Source organism: Cetorhinus maximus, chromosome 5 (assembly GCF_964194155.1).
Source record: "Cetorhinus maximus chromosome 5, sCetMax3.hap1.1, whole genome shotgun sequence".
NCBI classification, from domain to species: domain Eukaryota; kingdom Metazoa; phylum Chordata; class Chondrichthyes; order Lamniformes; family Cetorhinidae; genus Cetorhinus; species Cetorhinus maximus.
The window spans coordinates 48,134,956-48,162,474 of NC_135883.1; positions in this window are offsets into that span (position 1 = coordinate 48,134,956).

Below are 27,519 nucleotides of genomic sequence, written 5' to 3' on the forward strand. Positions count from 1 at the left end.
CCTTTCAGTGGTGTTACTGCCAATCCTTTATTCAGAATAGCGTGAAGTGAAAAGTCCTGGCTGAGCACAAACTGAATATATTTTTGTGAATGAATTTTGACTATGTACCGAATATTTTATTTTCTGATTTTTGCTTTTGTTTGTTTCCTTCTTTTACTCGTTAATTGTTTATATTCATCTGTAAATGATTTCATTCAATTTTAACCATTGGCTGTGGTGCCTTCAGCTGCCTAGGCCTTAAGGACTGGAATTCCCTCCCTAAGCCTCCCTGCCTCAGTACCTAGATTTCCTCCTTCAAGGAACTCCTTAACAACCATCAATTTAATTGAACTTTTGTCAATATGCTTCCTCATGTGTCTCAGTGTCAAATTAGGGAACGCACGAGGGATCCGAACTGAAGGAGCATGGATAATTTGGAAGGTTGTCAGGCTGGAGGTGATTACAGAGAAAGGGGGGGTGAGTTCATGAAAAGATCTGAAAACAAGGATAGATTTTTAAAATCAAGGCTTTGCTGGACCAATGTTAGTCAGGGAGCAAAGAGGTGAATGGGACTTGGTGTGAGTTAGGCAAATGGGTAACAGGGTTTATGGAGGGTCCAAGGTAGGTTTGGCTGGAAGTTCACTGGAATAGTTAAAACCCACAACCCTCTGACTCAGAGGTGAGAATGCTGGGTGAGTCATATCTGCCACTCAAAGTAAGTAAAGAACATAGGTTTAAGGTATTTTAATGCACTTTATTGTTAGCCTGTTTTCAATGAGAAAGAATGTGGGCTGAAAGGGGCAGTTAGCTTTCAGTGGAAATATTCTCCACAGCCTTCTCTTCACTTTTAGCCGAGTAGTTTGCCTTTAGCAGTTTGATGGGTGGTAAAAGGTCACCAGGGTTGTTTTATAGGTGATGATAATGTGAATGTGTAAACATTAAATGCTATATGTTCTCCTGCATTCCTGGTTTACGCACTCAACACATGATCATTTGGCAAGGAAATGTATTTTTGACTGTTTCTTCCAAAGTGAGTTTATAGCTTCTAACCCGTGAGCAGCTGCGAGCTCTGACACATGATATCATGTGTCAGCTGGAAAGGAAACCGTGTCTAGGAACTTTGCATGTGCTTCACCTTAATCTCAGGAAATGAAAGGGGATCATCTTTCCGTGTCTGGGCGGTATTCAACAAGCTGTGAATCTGCTGGCGCACATTAAATTAGACCCTTACACCCAAAGCGTGCAGAGGCAGCTTCTTCTTCTATTTAAACCCAGGAGATCAGCTTTAGATTCAGAAGCAAAATCTGCTGATGGGATTTTACCTCCCACCTTTTGCCTCTGAATGGAAAGATTTTTCAGCCAACTGCATGAGAAGATCATCAACTTCTGTAACTGATCTTGTTTGTTTCAACCTGCCACCAGGGAGTCTTGAGAGTTGTTGCAATAGGGTAGTGAGCAACTGGACCAAGAAAGCTTGAGGGTGGGGCTTGGACCAAAGCACAGCTCTATTCCTCAGAACAATACTCAAGTTAGAAGAAGAAGAGTCATATTGGACATTAACTCTGTTTTTCCCTCCACAGGCGCTGCCAGACCTGCAAAGTTTTTCTAGCATTTTCTGTTTCTATTTCAGATTTCCAGCAACCACAGTATTTTGATTTTACTTAAATTACTATCAGTCTTCACCCAGATTTACACACAATTCCCTTTAACATGTTCCAATTATAAAAATGAAGAGTGCTCTCCCAAAATGGTATCATAATTGTGGGTCTTAGATGAGGCTGTCCCTGGTCAGGATTTAGAGAGACTGCTGGAGACAAGGCTGTTGATAAACTTTACCTTTTATTGAACATTGCACTATGTACAGTACAAGGCTTAGCATGAGGCTTCACATAAATCTATTTCTCAACAAACTCTGTCGTGTGATATTACATCACTGATGATGTAGACTGTATTTACATATTTAACATTAACCCTTTACATTACGTCTCCCATTAAGTGTCTGACCCTATTGAATACATTATTTACATTATCCTACATCTCCCCCTGAAGTCTCTGTCTTCATCTCTGCTTCATATAGTTATGCATTGTGGTGGTTTCACCAAACTGCCCGAACTTGTTCTCAGCTCCCTCAGAGGTTATACAGGATTCAAGTTCTACATATTCTCTCTCAAGCTCAGTGGAGCAGTATGTGAATCATCAGAGAGCACCAGCTCGCTGTCCAAGTTGTCTGCCTGATCACCTGGGTAGTTAGTTCATTCCATTGAAGGCCATCATCTTGCAGATATGAGTGCGCTTCTGTTTCTTCTCACTATTCCATTTTTAGTCCCTACAAGATAAGATCGTAGATGTTTTTAAAATTCATTTACAGGGTGTGGGCTTCACTGGCTGGGCCAGTATTGATTGCCCATCCCGAATTGCCCTTGAGAAGGTGGTGATGAGCTGCCATCTTGAACCGCTGCAGTCCACGTGGTGTAGGTACACCCACAGTGCTGTTAGGAAGGGAGTTCCAGGATTTTGACCCAGCGACAGTGAAGGAACGGTGATATATTTCCAAATCAGGATGGTGAGTGACTTGGAGGGGAATTTGCAGGTGGTGGTGTTCCAAAACTTGGCCTTCACGATTCTGGTCATGAACATACAAACATAAGTACGAACATAAGAATTAGGAGCAGGAGTAGGCCACTCAGCCCCTCGAGCCTGCTCCGCCATTCAGCAGGATCATGGCTGATCTGAATGTAACCTCAACCCCATATTCCTGCCTATCCCTGATAACCTTTCACCCACTTGTTAATCAAGAATCTATCTGGCTCTGTCTTAAAAATATTCAAAGACTCTGTATCCATACTGTTGAACCCATACTGATCCACCTGGCTGGAGCCCTGCTAAACCCTGTACTCAATGGCATTGATTATAGTTTCTGGTTTAATTTACATGGTACTCATCCTCCTTCTCCCTTACACACTCTCTATATCTGCTGCTTCGAGATATTGCATAGCCATGTATGGAAGAACAGGAAGTTGAGTCTGTCGTTGTCTTCCCATTCAAAGTTTGGACAGAGCCAAACCATTCTGGAGTGCTGCTGCTCAACAGTGCCAAGTTGATATCATCATTCTTTTTCAACAAAGCTTTTACCATTCTTACTGCTCTTTCGGCCTCTCCATTAGCTTGCGGGTACCTGGGTGAACTTGTCATGTGGAGAAATCCATAGGCTTCTAAAAACTGCTTGAAACATTCATTTGCAAACTGTGGGCCATTGTCTGAAATGACTAGATCTAGAATGCCATGTGTGGCAAGGATTTATTTGAGTGAATTAATGACTGCTTCCGAGGTGGGACCATGAAGACTTTAACCTCAATCCACCTGGAGTAATAGCCAATGATTATGAGGAATGTCTTTCCTTTGAGCTTGAAAAGGTCCATTCTGAGATGTTCCCACGGTCAGGATGGAAATAATGATATCATCAGTGGTTCCCTTTGCTCCTGGCGATGGATCCCATGGGTGATGGAGCTCGGAATCATCGCCTCGGGTGATTTTGAGATCCTTGGCCACCAGGTGGAATTTTGTGCTCTAGCACAACAGATTGAAAATGTCCTCTCCGCTTACAGGAATGGCACTCTACATTTTTGGTGGGGTGTTCATTGCGCCGATGCAGCCTTATCCCGCCACAGCGAGAACACGGAGTAATGGTGGTTACTGTGCCCTCCTCGCTCTTTCGCTGTTTTTGAGTAGGTGTGCTGCTATTTCTGTGTCCCACATACTGCACTGTGTTTCTCCATGAAGTCTCCTTTTCACCTCAAATAAATACACGGCTTTGCCTTCTCACTTCTTGCCTTGTTAACTGCACCGCCTTTGGTGCATTAAATCCTCCCTCGACTGCAGAAGATCTGAAAAGTCACCTTGAAGAATCCTACAACAATGAGATCCTGAATTAATTCATCTTTCAGGGTTCCATATTCGCAATTCTCAGCTAGTCGATATAAATCATTAATAAAGGAATCTACATTGTCTCTCGGTCTTTGGGTACGTCTATTGAACTTTGTCCTTCCTATGATGGTGTTCCTTATAAGGCTGAAATACGTATCAAAGGCTTTTATATCCTCTTTGTATGTCACCATCTCTTCGTTTATGCCCTGTTTGACCATAATGTCATTGCACTACTGTCTATGGCATAGAGAAGGGTACTGATCAGTTCCTTGCTAGGCTTTGCTGCTAGCTCCAAATCTGTTCTGTATTTGGTAAACCTATGATGCCAGTTCTACGACTTCTCAGCTTGATCTGGACCTCCCATATGGTTGAAGCACTCTGGTAAGGGAAGACTTCTCCATGGCTTTCCTTCACCCTAGCCTTTCTTCGAGTTCTGTTGGAGTTTTTCCCATGCTGTCTTTGTCCTATAGTCATTTCTCTTGTTGCTTCTTCCAGTCGCTGGGCTCTTTACTTGGTGCTTTTTCCAATGTCTTTTCCACTGGCATCATCTGTTATCATAATTGTGGGTCTTAGATGAGACTGTCCCTGGTCAAGGTTTAGAGAGTCTGCTGGGGGCAAGACTGTTGGTAAACTTTACCTTTCATTGAACATTCTACTCACTATGTACAGTACAAGGCTTAGCACGAGGCTTCACATAGAACTATTTCTCAGCAAACTTTGTTGTCATGTAATCTTACATCAGTAATGATGTAGACCAGGAGTGGAGAACCATTTTTCTTATCATGGGCCACTCACATAGACAAAATCAGCCGTAGGCCACACATGCATAAAAATTGACCCAATTTCATCGTTTTTAGAGAGAAAACAGAAACATTCTACTCACCCATTATTTTAATGCGATGGCTAAATTTGAATATTATATTGTTAAATATTATTCTAGTAATTTAGCCGATGTTTTTATCCAAAGCAAATTTGTAATGATGATGATAAATGCTATTTTGAAGGCGCTACTGTCATAGGTCTATATTTTTAGAAACCTTGCTGTGGGCCGGATGAAGTTGAGCAATGGGCCAGATCTGGCCCACGGGCCATAGGTTTCCCACTCCTGCTGTAGGCTGTCGATTTACATATTTAATGTTAACCCTTTATACTACACAAAATAGCAACATTTGTTTCAGGGAGAAATTAATATTCATATTTTCAGCACATTATTTTTCTTTATGGTTTTAATGTCTTTGTGGCATCTGAAAGGTTGTTGCTGTTCATTATTGGGCCTTTGTGATTGGGAGAAGGATGCATGCCAATATGCCACCAGAACTTTAGTCCAGCTCACCAGATTGGAAGAACTCTCACAGAAATCCAGGGCCTTTACTTTTTCATTAGTTGTGGTGCTGATAATTGGAACAGCAAAATGATGGGATGTTTGGTTTGCTCTGGAGGGCAACAATAAATACTGAATCTAATGACACAGGACAGAGGAGGCGCATTGTACCTGTGAAGGCACGTTACAGTTCACTAGGAAATTTGAGTTACTGTGGCAACATAGACTTTTACAAGCATGTTGTAGCCTGGAGCTGTGGATATTGATGGTAGAGGCTCCAACATTCTTTCCATCACATGGCTGACCAGGAATCTCTCCTGCTCTTACAGCCTGCCATTGGTGTGTGTTGGAAGGATTTATAGATCGATATCCAACTTGTTTGGCCACATTCCAAATGCACTTTCCATGGCCATCAAATCCTGGAATGGGACTCAAACCTGGAGCTTCTGGCTCAGAGGTAGGGACACTACCCACTGCACCACAAGACCTCCCATTATACAGCTGCCAGCTCTCATTTTTTTTTTGGTGCTTTGACGAGCGGCAATACATCTTCCCTTACGGGGATTGGCCTGGTTTACACGGTGTACCTGGGATTTCCATTGAAATGTGTCCAGGCAATTGGGAGAACAAACAAAGAACTTACCAATAAAGAGCTGCACAGGAGGAGTTAGAAATACAGAACAACTTCACTGTGTAACTGGAAGCTGAGCCCCACAGTCACTTCAACACTCAGGCTTCGAGTACATAGTATCTGCTGCATGCTCACTCTGCTGACTTCCCCTTTTCTTCACACTATCTGTCTTAGGGACTTTACAAGATGTAGTCAGACCTACAAATAAGTAAGCAATGTTTGAGGAATCTTTATTTGGGTATTCATAGTCACATCTTCAGCCAGCAAGATATTCATTGTTGGCAAAAGCTTGTGTCTTGTTTTGGCCCCTCACATGACACAGAATTAACTCAAGTCCACAGCACAGAAATAGGCCATTCAGACCAACTGGTGTCGATGCTCCACACGAGTCTTCTCCCACCTCTCTCCATCTAATCCTATTCCCATACATCTCAATTCAATTCTTCCACGTGTGTTTATCAAGTTTTCCTTTAAATTAATTTATACCGTTCGTTCATCTTGACTACTCCTTGTGATAGCAAGTTCCATGTTCTCACCACTCTGGTTAAAGAAGTTTCCCCTGAATTCCCTGTGGGATTTATTTTTGATCATCTTGTATTCATGGCCCCCAATTTTGGTCTCTCCCACATTTTCTCTACATGTTCTATGAAACCCCTTGATTATTTTAAAGATGTCTATCAGGTTACTCCTTAACCTTCTCTTTTCTAGAGAAAAGATTCCCAGTTTGTTCAGCCTTTCCTGATATGTACAACCTCACAGTTCTGGCACCATCATTGCAAGTCTTTTTTGCATATTCACCAGTGCCTCTAATATCCTTTATATAATATGGAGACCAAAAGTGTGCACAGTACTCCAAGTGAGGTGTAACCAAGGTTTGATTCAAGTTAGAAATAAAAAGTAGATAAGTTATGTCAATCCCCTAGAAATGAACTCCAGTGCAGGGCTTTTAATGATCTTATTAACCTGTGGAGACATTTTTAGTAATTTGTGTATCTGAATCTACATTACAGCCATGACTACATTTCAAAAATATTTTGGTGACTGTAAAACACTTTTGAATGTCCTGAAGGTGGGATAGGTGCTATGCAAATACAGGTTCTGTCTTTACCCCTGGAGCTTTTTACTTCCTCACCATTTTTAGACTCTTATTAACCAAACAGTAGATATTGTCTTTATCAATTCTACCAAAGTTTTACACGTCTTTACTGAAATTCATTTGCCAATTACACAACCTCTCTATTGGTTTATTAATACCTTCTTGTATATTAGTTCATTCTTTCTCAATGGTAACAATTTAGTGTCATCTTCAAATTTTGAAATATTACTTCTGATTCCTGAGTCCAAACTATATTCATGTGAATGGTGAATGCCAGTGTTCCCAGGACTGTTCCCTGTGGTACACTGTCTCCCACCTTCCACCATTCTCAGTGGCTACCCTTAACCCCTACTTTCTGATTTATAGCCAGTTTGTGATCTATTCTGCAAAGATAGGTGATATTGAAACTTCAGAAAGGGTTCAGAGGAGGGTCATATGAATGATTTGCAGTTTAAAATACCTCACTCACCCTGATAGGCTTTAAGAGCTGGGTTTATATACTTCAGAAAAATCTAGACTTAGGAACAATTTGAATGCAGACTGAACAATAAAACAGAGCATAGCACATTGGAAAATTATTAGGTTGGTGATGCATACACTTTTTAATGAGGTATCAGTGTTCCTGGCAAGCCTAGCATTTGTTACCCATCCATAATTAGCCTTGAGAACAGTTAAGAGACAATCACATTGCTGTGGATCTGGAGTCACAATTAGGCCAGACCTGGTAATGACAGCAGATCTAGTGAACCAGATAGGTTTTTACAACATTTGATGAGAGTTTCATGGTCACTGTTACTGAGACTAGCTTTATATTTTATTAATTGCATTTAAATTCCACCAGCTGCTGTGGTGGGATTTGAACCCATGTCCCCATAGAATTAGCCTGGGCCTCTGGATTACTGGTCCAGTGACATTACCACTAAACCACCATCACTCTTTTGCATAAAGAAATAGGTTTACATTGTGAAGTGCGTCTTTACAAAGAGACAAATAGAGCCATGGTACAAGTTACTGGCATGTGCAGTGAGTGGTGTAGTGAGACAGCTGGGCCAGTTCCTGACTAGGACCAAGATTGTGTCATAAAGGAGAGAGGTCAAATAATATAAGTCATGGCTAGTGTAGCCCTGCATTCATTTCGATTTCTTGAAATGTGTACAGGAGAACTTTTTGGGACAATATGTAGAGGGTCCAACAAGGGACGGCGCAGTGCTGGACCTAATTCTGGGGAATGAAGCTAGACAGGTGGCTGAGGTGGTGATGGGGGAGTATTTTAGCGATAGTGACAACAACATGGTACAATTTAAGCTTGTTATGGACAAAGGACAAGTTGCAAAAAAAGGTTTTGGATTGGGGGAGAGGATTTTAGTAAAATAAGGCAGGATCTGACCAAGGTAAACTGGGAACAGCTACTTGTGGGGAAATCTACAGAGGAACAGTGGGGGGGCATTCAAAAAGGAAATGAGGAGGGTACAGGCTCAACATGTTCCCTCTAGGTTGATAGGAAGGAGTAACAAGCCCAGAGCACCATGGATGACCAGATACATTCAGGATACGATAAGAAGGAAAAGAGAGGCATTTAGCAGGTACAAGGGGAGCAAATCAGTGGAGGCATTAGTGGAGTACAGAAGGTGCAGGGTGGAGCTTAAGAAAGCAATTAGGAGAGCAAAGAGGGGATATGAGAAAGCTCTGGCTGGTAAAAGTAGGGAAAATCCCAAGATATTCTATAAGTATATCAATGGGAAGAGGATAATCAGGGAAAGAGTAGGGCCCATTAGGGACCAAGGAAGCAATCTATGGGTGGGTGGAGCCAGAAGACATCGGTAGAGTGTTGAACGAATACTTCACATCCGTCTTCACCCAAGAGAATGAGAATGAAGGTATTGAACTTGGGGAGAGAGACTGCGAGGTTCTTGAGCACTAAGATAAAAGCAAAAAACTGCGAATGCTGGAAATCCGAAACAAAAACAAAAATACCTGGAAAAACTCAGCAGGTCTGACAGCATCTGCGGAGAGGAACACAGTTAACGTTTTGAGTCCGTATGACTCTTCATCAGAACTAAGGAAAAATAGAAAAGAGATGAAATATAAGCTGGTTTAAGGTGGGGTGGGACAGGTAGAGCTGGATAGAGGGCCAGTGATAGGTGGGGATTGCCAAAAGATGTCATAGACAAAAGTCCAAAGAGGTGTTGACGGTGGTGATATTAGCTAAGAAATGTGCTAATGGTGACATTAAGGGTAGAAAGCAGGATGAGCAAGGTACAGATAGCCCTAGTGGGGGTGGGGTTGGGGAAAGGGATCGAAATAGACTAAAAGGTAGAGATAAAACAATGGATGGAAATACATTTAAAAATAATGGAAATAGGTGGGAAAAGAAAAATATATATAAATTATTGGAAAAGGGGGGATCGGAAAGGGGGTGGGGATGGGGGAGAGAGTTCATGATCTAAAGTTGTTGAATGCAATATTCAGTCCGGAAGGCTGTTGAGTGCTTAGTCGGAAGATGAGGTGCCGTTCCTCCAGTTTGCGTTGAGCTTCACTGGAACATTGCAGCAGGCCAAGGACAGACATGTGGGCATGAGAGCAGGGTGGTGTGTTGAAATGGCAAGTGACAGGGAGGTCTGGGTCATGCTTGCGGAGAGACCGAAGGTGTTCAGAGTTCTTGAGCAAATTGGTATAGGGAGTGACAAGGTATTGGAGGTGTCGGCAGGCTTAAAAGTGGACAAATCTCCAGGTCCGGATGATTTGTGTCCCAGATTGCTGAGTGAGGCAAGGGAGGAGATCGCAGGGGCTCTGACCCAAATTTTTAATTCCTCTCTGGCCACGGGGGAGGTGCCAGAGGACTGGAGAACAGCTAATGTGGTTCCGCTATTTAAGAAGGGTTGTAGAGATAAGCCAGGGAACTACAGGCCAGTGAGTCACACGTTAGTGGTAGGTAAACTATTGGAGAAAATTCTGAAGGAGAGAATCTATTTCCATTTGGAGAGGCAAGGTTTGATCAGGGATAGTCAGCATGGCTTTGTCAGAGGGAGGGCATGCCTACCAAATTTGATTGAATTTTTTGAGGAGGTGACCAGATGTGTAGATGAGGGTAGTGCAGATGGTATAGTTTATATGGATTTCAGCAAAGCCTTTGCCAAGTCCCACATGGGAAACTTATAAAGAAGGCAAATGCGCATGGGATACAGGGTAATTTGATAAGGTGGATTCAAAATTGGCTTAGTTGTAGGAGACAGAGGGTGATGACAGAAGGATGCTTCAGTGACTGGAAGCCAGTGTCTGTGCTGGGTCCCCTATTATTCGTCATTTATATGAACGAGATAGATGACCATGTGGGGAGTAGAATTAGTAAGTTTGCGGATGACACAAAGATTGGCTGGGTGGTTAACAGTGAGGTTGAGTGTCTTGGGCTACAGGAAGATATAGATAGGATGGTCAAATGGGCAGATAAGTAGCAGATGGAATTTAACCCTGAAAAGTGTGAGGTGATACATTTTGGAAGGAGTAATTTGACAAGAAAGTATTCAATGAACGGCATGACATTAGGAAGTTCTGAGGAACAAAGGGACCTTGGTGTGTGTGTCCATAGATCTCTGAACACAGAGGGGCATGTTAGTGGGGTGGTGAAAAAGGCAAATAGGACACTTGCCTTTATCAATCGAGGCATAGATTACAAAAGTAGGGAGGTAATTTTGGAGATGTATAGAACCTTGGTGAGGCTGGTCTACTGTGTGCAGTTCTGGTCGCCACATTATAGGAAGAATGTGATTGCACTGGAGGGGGTGCAGAGGAGATTCACCAGGATGCTACCTGGGCTGAAACATTTAAGTTATGAAGAGAGGTTGGATAGACTTGGGTTGTTTTCGTTGGAGCAGAGAAGACTGAGGGGCGACATGATCAAGGTGTACAGGATTATGAGGGGCACGGACAGGGTGGATAGGGAGCAGCTGTTCCCTTTAGTTGAAGGGTCAGTCACGAGGGGACATAAGTTCAAGATGAGGGGCAGGAGGTTTAGGGGGATGTGAGGAAAATCTTTTTTACCCAGAGGGTGGTGATGGTTGGAATGCACTGCCTAGGAGGGTGTTGGAGGCGGGTTGCCTCACATCCTTTAAAAAGTACCTGGACGAGCACCTGGCACATCATAACATTCAAAGCTATGGGCCAAGTACTGGTAAATGGGATTAGGTAGGTACGTCAGGTGTTTCTCACGTGTCAGTGCAGACTCGATGGGTTGTAGGGCCTCTTCTGCACTCTGTGATTCTGTGACTCTGTGAGGGATTGAGTTTTGGGTCTGGTTTAACGCTTCACCTAGGGGCGGGATTTTCCGGCCACGCCTGCTGTGGGGGTTGTCTGGCCCCACCAAAAATCAATGGACTTTTGGCTGAGCTGCCGAATCTCCCGCGACTGGTCCCACCACAGCGGGGCCGGAAAATCCCGCATGTCATAGAGGACAAGGAGTGTCTTAATGTGGTGCATAAGACAGCACAGTGAACTGGTGCTTTCCTATCTCAGTACGTTTTCATGTAGACTATCAGAATTACACAGAGTTTCACATCTGAGAAAAGAGGCATGCTGTTGAAGCTTTTCGCCTTGTACTCATCAGGACAAATGCAAGAATACCAAATTTGAAAGGGAACAACAAGTTATACTGCATGAGGCTTGTCTCTTTTTTTCAGCAATACTCAAGTTCTGTACTACCAAGCGACTATTACAAAAATAGGTCATCTGGTCATTAGTTTTGTGGTTTTTATAATGATATAAAAAGCACCAATCGCTCATAAGGGATTGTACAAACACATGGGTTCATTTGTTGAGATGCGGCACATGGGATCATTTATACAGAAGTGTAAATCTTGAAAACACCTGCAGCAGAGACGACTGCTGTGTGCTCTGCTGAAAAACAAAACTGAAACTAAAACTTGATCGCATGACACACTTCCTTTCTAGTGATGTCATACTGCTGTCCCTTAAAGGCATATTACAATTAACTCATTGCTATTTGTGGGTGCTTGCTGTGTGCCAATTGGCTGCTGCATTTCCTACATTGCAATAGTAACCACACTTCAAGAGTACTTTATTGGCTGTAAAGTGCTTTGGGACATTGGTGATCATGAAAGGTGCTATAGAAATGCAGGTCTTTCCTTTTTTTAACGCTGTAGACACACCAGGAGGAGAGTGATGCTGAACACCTTGCAGTGAGTGCAGGCCAGTTTGTGTTCTGTAAATCACCCACAACAACTGGGGAACAGATCTTAAATAAAGCTATACTCCTTAATAAAAGCTGACAAAGGGGAACTCCCCTCCAGCTCTGATTACCAAGTAGATGCATACATCTCATATAAATTGGGATCCTGCAGTACAATTGGGAACGGGATTATAATGAATTGCTGCTGCATGAGTCTCTCAGGAGTCTCCTCAAGCCCCTCAAGCAAGTTTTCAGCCCCCTTCAGCTCAGGTTTCCAAGCCTCTCCCCCCCACATCGATGCCCTACCCTCCCATTTGCCAAAGGGAGCTTCCTTACCAGTGCTGGGTACTCCTCCACCCAACAACCTCCACTCGCCTGATTACCAACACCTGTCCACGCCTGATTGCCATTTTTCCACCCTCCCTCCTCCCCCTCCACCCCCCCATCTCCTGATTGCTGACCTCCCCCCACACCCCACTCCAGATTACCAATCTTCCCAATTGCCGACTGGAGCTTTCACCAACCTTGTCCTGCTCCAGCCAATTGCCGATATTCACACCCACTGAATGCCGATCCTGCCCCCCTTCTCTCCTTCTGCTCCCAGATTTCTTGGGACCATCCCCAAGTTGTGACTTCCTGCTGTTAGCATTCCTTCATGCGGCGGTGGCAGAGCTACAAGATGCAGATGAGGCCTTGATGTTAGGATTGGCAGTTTGTGCCAGGTTATTTCATCATTTTGGGCCTCACACATGCCCTCACAGCCACACCACAAATATCAGGGCAACTCATTCAGACAGAAGCATACACACTACTACACATCAGAGTAGGTTGCACTGGGAGTTCTGTTGCAAAGAGCCAGTTAGGGCCAACATGCCAGCCGATCTTAGCATGTCATTGTGGGCCTCATTAAGCAGCCTGCCAATGACCTGGGGTGAGACAGTGCCTTAGTACTCTCCATCAGGAAACAATTTAGTCAGTTGATCGTTGAATTAAACTCCTGTCTTGTGTGAAGCGAAGGTGAGTAACTTAAAGATTTACATGGTTTCTCACCAATTGAGGGTTCCTGAAAGTGCCAGGAGGCATCTTTATGGGCTGGTGCCTTTGCAGTGCTGATGCATGTGGTGAAGAAAGTGAGGATTCTCTTGCTCAGCAGTCAAGGTAACCCTCTCCAGAGACAAATCATCGGGAATGCCTGGCAGGAATTGGCTGACAGGATGATTGCCTGCTCCATACCCTGTGGACCTGACTGCAGCTGCGGAAGATCTAAGGAAAGGCATCAAGGTTTTTTTAATTCATTCACAGGATGTGGGCATGGCTGGCTGGGCCAGCATTTATTGCTCATCCCTAATTGCCCTTGAGAAGGTGGTGGTGAGCTGCCTTCTTGAACCACTGCAGTCCATGTGGTGTAGGTACACCTACAGTGCTGTTAGGGAGGGAGTTCCAGAATTTTGGCCCAGCGACAGTGAAGGAACAGTGATTTATTTCCAAGTCAGGATGGTGAGTGGCCCGGAGGAGAAATTGCAGGTGGTGGTGTTCCCATGTATCTGCTGTCCTTGTCCTTCTAGGAGATAGAGGTTGCGGGTTTGGAAGGTGCTTTTGAAGGAGCCTTGGTGAGCTGATGTACTGTGGACACTTGTTATTTAGATTCACAATGTGAATGCTTACTTGGCTGAGGTGCTGGAATGGTGCCTGTGGAGCTGTACAGCTATCCCCCGGCATGAACCAGCACATTCAGCAGAGAAATAAAGGGAGAACATTAAAAATCAACAATATAATATACCTCAAATGATAATTTACTACACTCTGTGTAAGTTCTGTAGATTGATACTCAAATGTACAATACCAAGTACTTGCATCCATTGGTCAGCTCAGAATGAAGGATCTCCTTAGAGCAGAGATTTTCAAAGATAATGAGCTTTTCTGGGGTAGAAAGGGGAACCCACAATGCTCTGAGATATTTACACTCTCTAATTCTGGCCTCTTGAGCATCCCCAATTTTAGTTGCTCCACCATTAGTGGCCGTGCATTCAATTGTTTGGGCCCCAAGCTCTGGAACTCCCTCCCTACACCTCTCGGCCTCTCTATCTCACTTTCCTCCTTTAAGACAATCCTTAAAACCTAGCCCTTTCACCCAGCTTTTGACCATCTGACCGAATATCTCCTTAGAGTTATACTTTGTAATGCTCCTGTGAAGCGCCTTGAGAAGTTTCATTATGACAGAGGTGTCACATAAGTAAAAGTTGTTGTTGCTGAACCACCTCCACTGGTAGGTTGGCTGTTAACCAGAGAACATAGGTTTAAGGTAAATCAGCAAAACAACCCAAGGGGAAATGAGGGAACATTTTTTATGCAATAAGTTGTTTCGATCTGGTCTGCACTGTCTTGAAGGGGCAGTGGAGGCAGATTCAATAAAAACTTTCTGAAGGCAACTGGATAAATACTTCAAAAGGGATACCAGGAGACCGGGGATCAATGGAATTGCAATTTTAAGAGAGCTGGTACAGACACAATCGGCCGAATGGCCTCCTTCTGTGCAGTATGATTCTGTATTTGTACATTGGCTATAAAATAAAGCCTGAAAGTATGCTTAAAGATAAATGGGCTGAAACTGTGCTGGCCTTAGAGCTCCTGTTTAAGGTCTGCATTTGTATAATGCTAATAGATTGTAATGCAGTGAAACGTGCTCTCCTGACACTGGGAGCAAATATCAAAACTATCGAGAATATTAATAGTTAGAAAATCAGGAGCTGTGGTTTCCCAATACGCTCTCCTGCCCTGTGAGATTCCTTGCTGGGAGGAAGCAAACAGGAACTGAAAATGTACCTTCACTTCCCCATTGGGAAAACCTCAGTGCCGGTCAGAGGTAGGTGAACTATACTGCAGGCATGCTTTCGAGTACACATGTCCAGAGCTCTGCAATTGCTGCTGTCCCTAATTCTCCAGTCCCAGCCTCCAACTACCCCCTTTCCCACAGCCCCCCCACAACCACCCCCCTTCCCCCCCACCCCCCCACCCCTGCCCCCCACACCCAAGCTAATGGGGCCCTCGCAATGGGCAGGGCAGCATAAACAACATTATCTGAACGCACTTGTAAAATGAACGGAGCATTGACCGGAGCAGATGTCACAGGACTCGGGAGAATTAAGTCATCTTCATTTTGCTAACAGGTGTGTGTCAGGGCCCTGGGATCTTTGCCCAATTACTTTTAATTAATCATGAGCTGAACCACTGTTGCAACAAGTGTGACCTTTGGCCTGTTGAAGGAGCTGTGAAAGCAACAAATCTTCCTGGAGTCAGTCACACTGCCTGCCTGACATTGGCCATTCGCTATAGAATGTTACTGTCTGGCTAGGTTCACACCAACAGTCTGGTGAAGACTGCACTTGTACTTTTTGTACAAAGATGAAATGTAACTAGGAATAAAGTATGGGTTTTCTCAAAATATAGTACTGGGAATTGGGCAATGGTCGACAACAGCATGGTTAATTCTAATGCGGACGTTCAATTAATTGTGCTTAATTCTGTGATTAACTGGGTAACATTTTTTAGCGATTACATTATTTCTAACATGTTAATCATGGAAGTTACTTGGAGGGAGAATGAGGACATGTTACAGGGAGAATGAGGACATGTTACAGGAAGGGGAACCCAGAAACAGGTGGAGGATGAGGGTGGGGATGGAATATTGGGAGGGAGAGCCAGAGAGAGGAGGAGGATGAGGGTGAGACAATTGGAAGTAGAATTCGGGGTCAAACAGGATGCAATCCAGCCAGTTGCACAAAACATTCTACATAGCAACTCCTAAACTTTATCAAAGACTAAACTTGACTTGAACTGTAATTTTCCATAACTTCTCCTCTAATATCTTTCACTTGATGCTGAAATCAACACACACACACATCGCAAAAGCTGCAGCTGTTGCATCCAAGCTGAATAAGAGAGCATGGAACAACAGGAACAACAGCAACCTGACTAAGATCATGAAACCCTGAGCCTACCAAGCTGGTGCCCTCAGCACACTCCTCGACAGTGGTGAGACCTGGACAGCATATGCTAGACAGGAGAAAAGGCTGAACAGTGTCCACCTTCGCTGTCTCAGACGTATCCTCGACATCTCTTGACAGGACAAGGTCACCAACTCGGAGGTCCTGGAGTGCGCTGATTCCATCAGCATACACTCATTATTAAGCCAATGAACTCTGTGCTGGCTTAGCCACATTCATTGGATGGATGACGGCTGTGTATCCAAAGACCTCCTGTACAGTGAACTGACCACTGGGTTGTGACATGACGGTACGCCCATTCTTCCACTACCAGGACACCTGCAAGTGAGATATGAAGATAGTGGACATTGACACTGACAATTGGGAGACAGTGGCTGATGGCTATGACCTCTGGAGGCTGACTGTTTGGAAGGACATTGGAAGAGGTGAGCAGAAACAAAAAGCTCAGCCGGCCAAGAAGAGGGCTCAGAGAAAACGGGGGCCAGTGAATGGTGCACCTTCTCAGTCTACTGTCTTCCTCTGCAGAAAATGCAGCAGAGACTGCCATTCCAGAGTGGGGCTCCTGAGCCTCACTAGATGATGTTTAAAACCAAGTTGACACCACAGCGCAAAGTATCATCTCACGAGACCAGAAGCTGCCAGGGAATATTCAGCTAAAAGATTGTTTGAGCACCTCTACCTCTGTATGATGTTTTAATTCTAGCGTGTATAACTCTCGGTGCACCTTGTACTAATTTATCATGAAAGACAAACCCCCCGCAGTTTACAATAAAGAGAAGGCTGGCAAATTACCACACAGGCCTAAACAAACACCAACTTAACTAACAAGGCATAAAGCTGGCTCATAAATACTTAAATAATTGTATCCATTTAATATGCAGTTAAAACCAAGATTAATTGAGATTAAAGTTTGTAATCACAAGATTAATTGTAACCACACCTTTTAATTGTTTGACAGCCTTGCTTCTAACTTAAATTTTCTGGTGTTGAGCGTGTTCGGTGGTGTGAGCAGGCGAAATGACGAGAAGGCCAAAAATCGGTTTCACAACAGCATGAAACCAATTTGCGATCGTCCGCTCAGCCCGTCGATGGCGGGCTGCGTTCCCCACCATTGGACGTCAGGAACCTCATTGTAATACATCAGCATATCACTATTTGGCCTGCCCACTGGACTCATCCCCCTGCCCTGCTGGATAATCCGCCCACATCGGTGGGATAACACACCGGTGCAGAACACGTCTTGACAACTGTGACATGCAGAAGTCGGGATTTACCATCAGGGCCTTGCTCGCATTACGGACATCTGAGGAGCAGAAGATGCTGGAGTCCAACAGCAGTGGGATCTTGGAGAAATGTCCATGTCATGATGGATTCTCATGGACATGGCTCTACCGCGAAGCAGCTCTCGGAAGGTTAAAAGTCACCGTTGATGCTCATAACAGATAACGGTCGACGGGGTTGGAGAGCAAGATCCAGCTGTGTTTGAGAGAGGAAGGTGTACCGGTGGGGATGGGAGAGGAAGATATACTGATGGGATGGGAGAGGAAGATGTACCAATGGGATGGGAGAGGAAGGTCCAGCATTAACTGGGAGAGGAAGAGGTGTCGGTGGGGTTGGGGGTGGGGGGTGGGGGGGTGGGGGGGGTGGGGGTTGGGGGGGCCGCGCGAGCGGTGAAGTTGGGAGGGGGCGAATGAAGGTGTCAAGGTGGGGTGAGGTTGGGAAGGGGGGAGTGACGGTGTCAGGGGGAGATTGGGAGGCAGGGACTATGGGGGAGGAGGGGGTAATGGGGGAGAAGATGGCAACTTAGGGGGTAGGTGTAAGGGGGTTGGAAGGTGTAAGGTAAGGAGTCTGGGGAGGTGGGAGGAAAGATTGCAGAGAGGGGAAGAAGGAGTGCAGAGAGGTGGGAGTCCAGGGGGTGGAAGGTGTAAGGGTGTCTGAAGGGGTCAGGAAGGGGAAGGAGTAAGGCTGAAGGAAGAAGTAAGGCTGGGGGAGAGAGTCGGGAGTGGGGGAAGGACTAAGGGTGGCGGAAGAAGCAAGGGTGTCTGAAGGAGTCAGGAAGTGGAAGGGCTAAACGGGGGTAGAGTCTGGTGTTGGGGGAATACTAAGTTTGTGAGGGGTGTGGGGGGCAGTGTTCCAAGGGGGGAAGGGGTCCTGGGGCAGGGAAAGGATTCAGTAGGGGGGGTGGGGGGGGTGCAGGAGTGGAGTTCTAAGTCGGGGAAGAGGTTCCAGGGATGAGGGTTCAGAGAGAGGAAGGAGTTTCGGGGCGGGTGGGGTTCAGAGAGGGAAAGGGGCTCCGGTGGGGGAAAGGGTTCTGGGGGCGGAAAGGGTTCTGGTGGGGGGGTAGGGGTGCCAGGGGTGGGGGGCAAGGGGTTCCCGGGTGGTGGATGTCCAGGTGAACATGCAAGGGAGGGCTCTGTTAAGGCTGTGCCTGCCTCCTGGGGAGCGAACTGAGGGTGGGCGTGGTACAAGGGAATGATGAGAATGACCGAGGGCAGTGTAACGCCTGGGTTCAATGGTATCGGTAGAAGGGACGGTGAGGGTGGTTAGTGGGGACTCAGAGGCAGACACGGACCCTGGGGGTGGGAAGGAGGAGGTTGGGGAGGTGAATGTGGATCAGGATGGGATTTCCGGGGAAGAAAGGGAATGTGCACGTTCATCTGGACATCCCTGGAGGAAATGGGTTGTGGCTGGTAGGTCACGGAGGGGATGTGGAGGGTGATGCCAGGGAGGGTCAACTGTGATGGGGGAATGGAAATGGGTGACTGGGAGAGGGTAAAGGTTGGGAGAGCGCACAAAAAAGAAATCTTCATCATGCTGGCTAAATCGAAAGTGAAACAAGAGTCTTGCTGGACGAGTACAGGTGCTGCATGGCAGTGGGATCAGTGGGTGGGCGGAGATGCAGGTCAGCTCAGATGGACAACTGAAAGCCAATCCCAGCAGGCAGCATTCAAAATACTCAGGATATTGAGATGAGTGTGATATGGGAAGGATCCACGTGCGTGGGAGAATGCTTGTACGAGGTTCCAAAAGGCCCTGCCACACAAATACACTTCTTCCTCGAGAATCACTCGAGGCTGCTCCCTCTGTGGGGACAGAGGACAAGGTTGAGGGGGTCACAGGCAAAGGGGACTCGGAGGGAGAGGACAGCCTCTGAGATTCCTGAGTGGATGACCCAAGGATGTCCAACTGCCGCTCCTCCTCCCTTCGGGTGTCTGAGGGCCCCAGCCTGACTCCTTGAGGGGAAGGAGCATCTGGAGGTATGTCGAGGTGCCCCACTTCCTTCTCATGTTGCCACTGCAGGAACATGGATCCCGTGATGGAGTGCTGATCTGCACACAATTCTGTGTTCTGTTGGACCAGGGTCTCCATGGCGTCTGCCATCCTTCCCATGGAGACCTTCATACACGCACATGTGGGCACCACTTCAGAGAGCAGGTGGACGCACTCATCCAATTTGCATGCCACTCTGTTGAGTACTTCCAACAGCTCTGCGTGAAGTTCCTCTGCCTTCTGCTGACTCTCCAGGATGAGTTGGAAGTCCGAATCCAGAGACTCGTCATCTGACTTGGAACTCACAGATGCCTCTTCCCCAGCAGTCCTCCGAGTGCCAGGGAGCTTTGCATGTTACAATATATACACACTCCACACTACTCAAAAGCATGTGATTTCCTAGGAGAGGCAAGGTAACTGGATACAAACCAATGCCAAGTTGAGGAAAGATGTCTTGTAAATTCCTCTGACTCCCCTGCCTCCCCTCAAGTTCAACCCCAACCTTACCCCCCTAACTAAGCACACTTAGTCCAGACGATCACTCTGGCCCTGATGATTCTCTTCAGTACCTACCTCTTGTACAAGCTGATCTCTGCCCCAGGCAGAAACAGGTCCAACTCTCACTTGAAGAAAGCCGCCTGAGATCCAATATTCTCTGGGATACGCACCATCCCCTGATAGCTAACCTGGATACAGCCTTATACAATTGAAACTGTCACCCCTGCTTCTCCCTTACCTAATAAACGTTCAACTCAAACAGCATCTACCTCTTTCATTTTCTTATAAACCTTAATCTTGTCTATAAAGCAACAGTCATGCCCATTCTGCTTTACACATGCGAGATTTGGACTGTGCAGCAGTGTCATACCAAGAAGCTCAACCACTTGCACTTGATCTGCCTTTGGAACCTTCTGAAGACCAGACAGCAGGACAAAATACCAAACAGTGTGGTGCTCACTGAGCTGGCGTGCCAAGCACTCACACCATCTTGAGACAGTCACAACTGAGTTGGGCTGGTCATGTAGCCAGAATACCTGACACTCTCTTACCAAAGTGAATCTTCTATGGAGACCTTCAGCCTGGGTTGCGCTGTCATGATCATCAAAGGAAGCGCTAAAAGGACAATCTGAAGGCTTCACTTAGAAGTTTTGATATTGACTTTGAGTCCTGGGAGAAGCTCATCCAGGACCACTGCACCTGGCACAGCCAAATAGAAAATGATGCAGCCTCTCTCAAAAGCAGACACATATCAGAGGCAGAGAGAAAACACAAGGAGAGGAAATCCTGAGCCAGCAACTCATCCGGAACTCAGTCATCTGTGGTATCCTGTCCTTTTTGCAGCAGAGCCTTCTGGGTGCAGATTGGCCTTGGCAGTCACCTACATACCCATCAGAACCCTACCAAACAATATATGATGACCATGGTCATTTTCACTTTGAAGTATGAACAAGAAGCCCTAATCAGATCACCCCTGGATCTATGCTTCTCTAAAGTGTAGAGTGTGAAAGAGTATGAAAACCTCTTATGGAATTGAGTTGAACATGATAATGTGAAGGTAGCTCATCAGTGTTAACTGTCAGTCAGGAACTCTGATATGGTGGGAACACAGCTCCTAGCTCCAAATGGTAAAATTAATTTATTATATCTTTTCCACTTTCGGTTAAAAGAGAATTCTGTCAGTGCCTTTTGAAAATAATATTTTAGGGACAATACGTAAACCTGTCTAGGACTTGTGTTGTTTCAAAGGGAGGTTTCCCACAGTGATGCCGATCACCTACATACATAGCAAGAGCACAGCAAGGACCTTCAATGCAGCTTTACAGAAGCATAAGGTGGCAGGACAGGTTGAGAGTGTGGTTAATAAATCTCACAGTATCCTAGGCTTTATTAATAGGGGCATAGAGTACAAGAGCAAGGAGGCTATGTAAGCCTGTATGAAGCACTGGTTCGGCCACAGCTGGAGTATTGTGTCCAGTTCTGGGCACTGCACTTTAGGAAGGATGTGAAGGCCTTAGAGGGAGTGCAGAAAAGATTCAAGAGGATGGTTCCAGGGATGAGGAACTTCAGGTAAGTAGTTAGACTGGAGAAGTTGGGAGTATTTTCCTTAGAGAAGAGAAGGTTGGGAGGAGATTTGATAAAAGTGTTCAAAATCTTGAGGGGTCTGGACAGAGCAGATAGGAAGGAACTGTTCCCATGTGTGGAAGGATCGAGAACGAGAGGGCACAGATTTAAGGTAATTGACAAAAGAAGCAATGGCGGCACGAGGAGAAACCTTTTCACGCAGCAAATGGTTAGGATCTGGAATGCACTGAGAGTGTGCTGGAGGCTGGGTCGATCGAGGCATTCAAAAGGGAATTGGATTATTATCTGGAAAGGAGGAATATGCAGGGCTAGGAGGAGAAGGTGGGGGGACTGAGCTGAATTGCTCATTTGGCGAGACGGTGCAGACATGATGGGCCAAATGGCCTCCCCCTGTGCTGTAACAATTCTGTGATTAGGAGATAAGAGAATGTGCGGCTAAATAAAGAGAGTTTAAGAGGGGTGATCAAAGCTTGGTTAATGGGGTAGGTTTGAAGTAAGATCATAAAAGATGAGAGGGGCTTGAAAAGTAGTGGGAGAGAAGGGGAGGGGAGTTGAGGAGTATAGGGAGGGAAGGGGGGGGTTGAGAAGAGTATAGGGAGGGAAAGGGAGGGGGTTTGAGGAGTATAGTGATAGAAGGGGGGATGGGGGAGTATAGGGAGAGAAGTGGGGGGGGTTGAGGATTAAAGGGAGGGCAGGGGAGGGGGTTGAGGAGTATAGTGAGAGAAGGGGGGATAGGGGAGTATAGTGAGAAAAGTCAGGGGTTGAGGATTAAAGGGAGGGAAGGGGAGGGGGCTGAGGAGTATAGGGAGGGAAGGGGAGGGGTTTGAGGAGTATAGGGAAGGGGGTTGAGGAGTACAGTGGGGGAAGGGGAGGGGGTTGAGGAGTACAGGGAGGGGGGTTGAGGAGTACAGTGGGGGAAGGGGAGGGGGTTGAGGAGTACAGGGAGGGGGGTTGAGGAGTACAGTGGGGGAAGGGGAGGGGGTTGAGGAGTATAGGGAAGGGGGTTGAGGGGTACAGTGGGGGAAGGGGAGGGGGTAGAGGAGTACAGGGAGGGGGGTTGAGGAGTACAGGAAGGGAAGGGGAGGGGGTTGAGGAGTATAGGGAGGGAAAGGATTGAGGAGTATAGGGAGGGAAGGGGAGGGGTGTTGAGGAGTATAGGGAGGGAAGGGCTGGCTGAGATGACAGAGAGAGGTAGGGATGAGGGCTTGATTTCTTTTTATTCAACCACAGGAAATGGGCATCCTTGGTAAGGCCAACATTTATTACCTATCCCTAATTTCCCTTGAGAAGATAGTGGTGAGCTGCCTTCTTCAATATGATTGGTGGGCTTCCTAGGCTATTTCCAAAGACAGCTCAAACTGAACCACATTGCTGAAGTCATGTATAAGCTGGACTGTGTAAGGACAGCAGATTTCCTCCCCTAAAGGACACTTGTGAAGCAGATGGGATTTTCTGACAATCCAGTAGTCTCATTGTCACCATTATTGATACTAGCTTATTATTCCAGATTTGATTTAATAAATTGAATTTAAATGATGGGATTTAAGGACAAAGATGAGAATTTTAAATCTGGTTCCATGTCTGCCAATGCTTCAATGTAAGACAGCAAGGACAGGGGTGATAGGCGAGTGGGATTTGATGCTGAGTAAGATGTGACCAGCAGTACTTGGATGAGCTGAACAATAGAATTCCCTTATGGTCTGAACTGGGTATTCAATGGGTGTTTCATGCGTACTTTTTAAATTTCTTCAAAGATAGACTGAGGAAGCCCATGGTAGGATGAAGCCAGACACAATCATTACAAACTAATAATCAGTAACAGTTGTAATCTATTCACTGTATTTCGATCAGTACACCTTATCTTCATGTAAATATAGCAGAATAATGAGTACACTACACTTCTCCAAACGAGTGGGTTATCTTACTTAACTGAAACAAATTGGCTCCGATCCACTCTCCTAAACACTGCTCTTGAGACTGGCTAAACCTGTGCTCGAAGTTTTTTGGTGAAGAGCTGACTGGCTTTACAACCTTTGTTGGGTCAGGTTGCTTGCTCGTCTCTGTGTATCTTTACTTTTAACTGCCCACTATCCACATCCAAAAGGAAGGCCTCCCAAGCACCCCATCAGAGCAGTCTGGGCCAGACACAATGGGTGCACGGTGCTTACTGATTAGTGAGACAAGTTAATGAATTACTCATTCTTTGCAGCGTTTGGAGAAAACAATTTCAATGGCATATTAACCATCCTTTGCCTCAGCGCTGACTTTCTCGAAGGATGAGTCAATACACTTTATATTTTAATATCCTACCACTTAAGAAACTCTCCTTCCAAATCCTTTCTGTGAGAAAGTGGTCAGAAAATGTGATAATCAAACTGTTAATACTGACGTACATTCTTCCTATTTATGGAGTGCACCAGAGAGTATGTTTTGCTTCATAGCAGATGGAGTCTATGTTTGGAAATTGTGAGTGGAATTTAATCTATGTTGTTGCGGGAAATATGGCGACCGGGCCCACTTAAACATGGGAGAGGCCTCATATCAGTCTCCAAGCAGCAGCAAAGTCTCCCACCATGAAGAGGGAAGCGGCCAATTGTGGTAGGATGCCAATTTAGGCTCATTATTGAGCCAGTTGCAAACAATTATCCCTGAGCCCGCTAGAATTTAGCAATGGTTCAGGGGTATCATATGTATGGCACAACTTTTCCATGTCTCTTGAGGGTCACACAGAAAACCCTGTCAGATTTGCTTGCGGCCTTCTGGTGATGGGGAGGATTGGATGGTGGGGGGTGCTCTGGGTTGTGGGAGGGACGGTGGTGTTAGGGGTTGCTGTTGTGGGGGGTTGTTGGGGGCGGCTGGGGGAGTTGGTCGGGGGGGTGTTGGTGGGCGGTTGTTGGTGAGGGGATTGGGTGGTTGGTGGGGAGGGTAATGTTAGGGGGGTTGGTGATGGGGGGGTTGTGGGGAGTATTGGTGGGTGGGGGGGTGTGTTAGTGGGGGGATCAGTGGGGGAGGTCCTTCTTGCAAAGGCACTGACTACTCGATCAAGGAATCTGGCATCAGGAAGGGGGTGGCCACTGAAAGCCTACTCCCTTGCCCTTGCCTCTGAACCCTCCCTGTACCTCCTCTCCCGTGGCCCTTATCCCACCCTCACTCACCTGAGTCCAGGGATCTGGCGATGATCGCTGGTGAAATCTCTGCAGAACTACTGAGACCAGCCACCTGATAACAATGCAGAAATGAATTGGCTGGACTCCCCTGATACTGTCAAAATGCAGTTTTGTATTGAGAACACATAAATCATTTTGAGGCTACTTTGATATCTCGTAACTGTCGCTAGAATGGTTTGTCATTTTCTTTTAACGCAGCAGCGTGGAATGAGCTGCTTTTTCCTGTCTGGCAGTAATCTGGTGGATTGTCACCCACCTTAACTGGATATATCTTTCAGAGAAGCAGTACAGACACAATGAACCAAATGGTCTCTTTACGTGCTGTTTGATTCTATTATTCTATGATTTTATACCAAAATTCCAAATTTCATTTTTTTGAAATTATTTCCATTTTGTCTTCAAATACGATTTTTTATCTGTCTTTAACAGAATATCACAGCATGAGAAAAGTGGGATATAAAACTATCTTAAGCAGTGACTTGAAGCAGTAAAAAGGTACAGGTAGATAGGACATTTTTTTGGAAGGTTGTTATATTATTTTTGCTGCTGGTTGTTTAGAGCGACTCAAAAACTAATATAACATAGCACAATTATTTTTATACATGTAACAATCCTTGAGGTGTATCTAATGGGTGGATCATCAGGAATTACAATTTACACGCAATGACGGCCCTTAGCTGACAACGAAGGGTTGGTTTATGGTTCCAGTGGGGAAGCTGCCCATGCAGGAGGATGGGTTGGGGGTGGGACTGCAATAGCCCCAATTCTCCAATCCATTCTCTGTGAATGCTGCTCCTCACTGTGACCATATGATTGAGGAATCACAATTGTAACAAAAAGCACACATTGCCACAGCACCAGGCTGTCTTCCAAAACTCCTTACCCTTGCAAATACCTGCTGTGTATTTTGCTTATATTATGAGGGGATAATGATGTTTTCAATTCAATAATCTGATATAAAAACCCAGAAAAAACAAAAAGGCTGTGGAAAACATGGGACAACATTTTTCACCTGTGGCTCTCCCAGTGCTCATCTTCATGTGCTCGGAGGACATTGCCAGAGTGGATTAAGAATTTCTGAGACCCTGAGCAACAGTGAATATTCAGGGGGTATTCCGCACCCTCCCAATCAGCCTCCACTCTCCATCCATTAAAATATAAGAATGTAGTAAAATGCATGAAGAAATTAGCCCATGAAGTAATGCACATTGCCATCCTAATAAACAATCATATCCTAATATACTGTTTACATGAACCTGTCTTCCTGACAGAGGCTCCAAATTTGGCCATGAAAATTCTGGGAATTCAGGCCTTGAAATAAAAGATGAAATGTGTTGCTGTTCATTCACTAACGAATTCTGCTTAAAACGTATCTCTATGTTTCTTCCCTCTTTGAGCCAGTCATTACTGAAAGATTGATAGTATTGTCTCCCGAAGACAGATCCAACAATCAAAAGAACAGGAGTGGGCCATTCAGCCCCTTGAGTCTGTTCCACCATTCAGTTAAACCATGACCACTGTGTATCTTAACTCCATCTACCCATCTTGGTTCTGTAACCCTTAATAACTGTGCCTAACAAAACTTTATCAATCTCAATCTTGAAATTTTTGATTGGCCTAATCATTAATTAATAATTATGTACATATGATGTTGAATACCTAACAGTGATGTGCCTCGCTGCCACTTTTCAGACACTAATTCTTTTTAGGAGCTACTGGTCTAATCCATCTGTTGCCAATTGATTCATTGATTTCTCATCCTTCCAGGCAGATTTTTCCAAAAGGATTGCCGGAGGAGTTTTCTTTTGTTGCCACGTTTCGCTTGAAGAGAACCACCAAAAAGGAGTATTGGCATTTCTGGCAGATCACTGATCAGTCTGGAAATGTACAGGTAAGCAGAAAGCTTCCGTCAACTTTTTCCAGTGAATATAAGTGGAAATCTGAAACAGAACCACCAACTAATGGAAGTCCTCAGCATGTCAGTTGGGAGTGAACACATGAGGTTAAAGCTTGGCTTGCAAACTCTTCTCCTGAACTCAGTTAACATTTTGGGATTCATGTACAAGGACACCCAAATCCCTCTGTACTACAGAATTCTGCAGTCTCTCTCCATTTAAATAATATTCTGCTTTTCTATTCTTCCTATCAAAGTGGTCAACCTCACATTTTAACACATTATACTCCGCCTGTCAAATCTTTGATAACTCACTTCACCTATCTATATTCTTTTGCAGATTCTTTGTATCCTTCTCACAGCTTGCTTTCCAATCTATCTTTATATTGTCAACAAATTCCCAATAGAGATTGTAAATAGTTGAGGGCCCAGCATTGATCCCTGTCGCACCCCATAATTTAGTTTGCCAACCTGAAACTGACACATATATCCCAACTCTCTGTTTCCTGCTAGTTAGCCAGTCCTCATATATCCATGCTCATATATCACTCCAACACCATGAGCTCTTATCTTTTGTAGTAATCTTTTATGTGACACCTTATCTAAAGCCTTTGTAATTCCAAATATACAACATTTACAGGTTCCCCTTTATACACTGTGCTGCTTACATCCTCACAGCAAACAGATTAGTCTAAAATAACCTGCTCCCTGGTTGGTTCCATGCGAACATATGAGCAAGGAGCAGGAGTAGGCCATTCAGCCACTCGAGCCTCCTCTGCCATTTAATAAGATCATGGCTGATCTGATAGTAACCTCAAATCTGCATCCCGCCTACCCCTGATAACCTATCACCACCTTGCTTACTAAGAATCTATCCACCTCTGCCTTAACAACATTCAAAGACTCTCTTCCTCAAAAGACAGTGGAAGCAGAGTTCCAAAAACTCACGACCCTTTGAGAGAAAAAAAT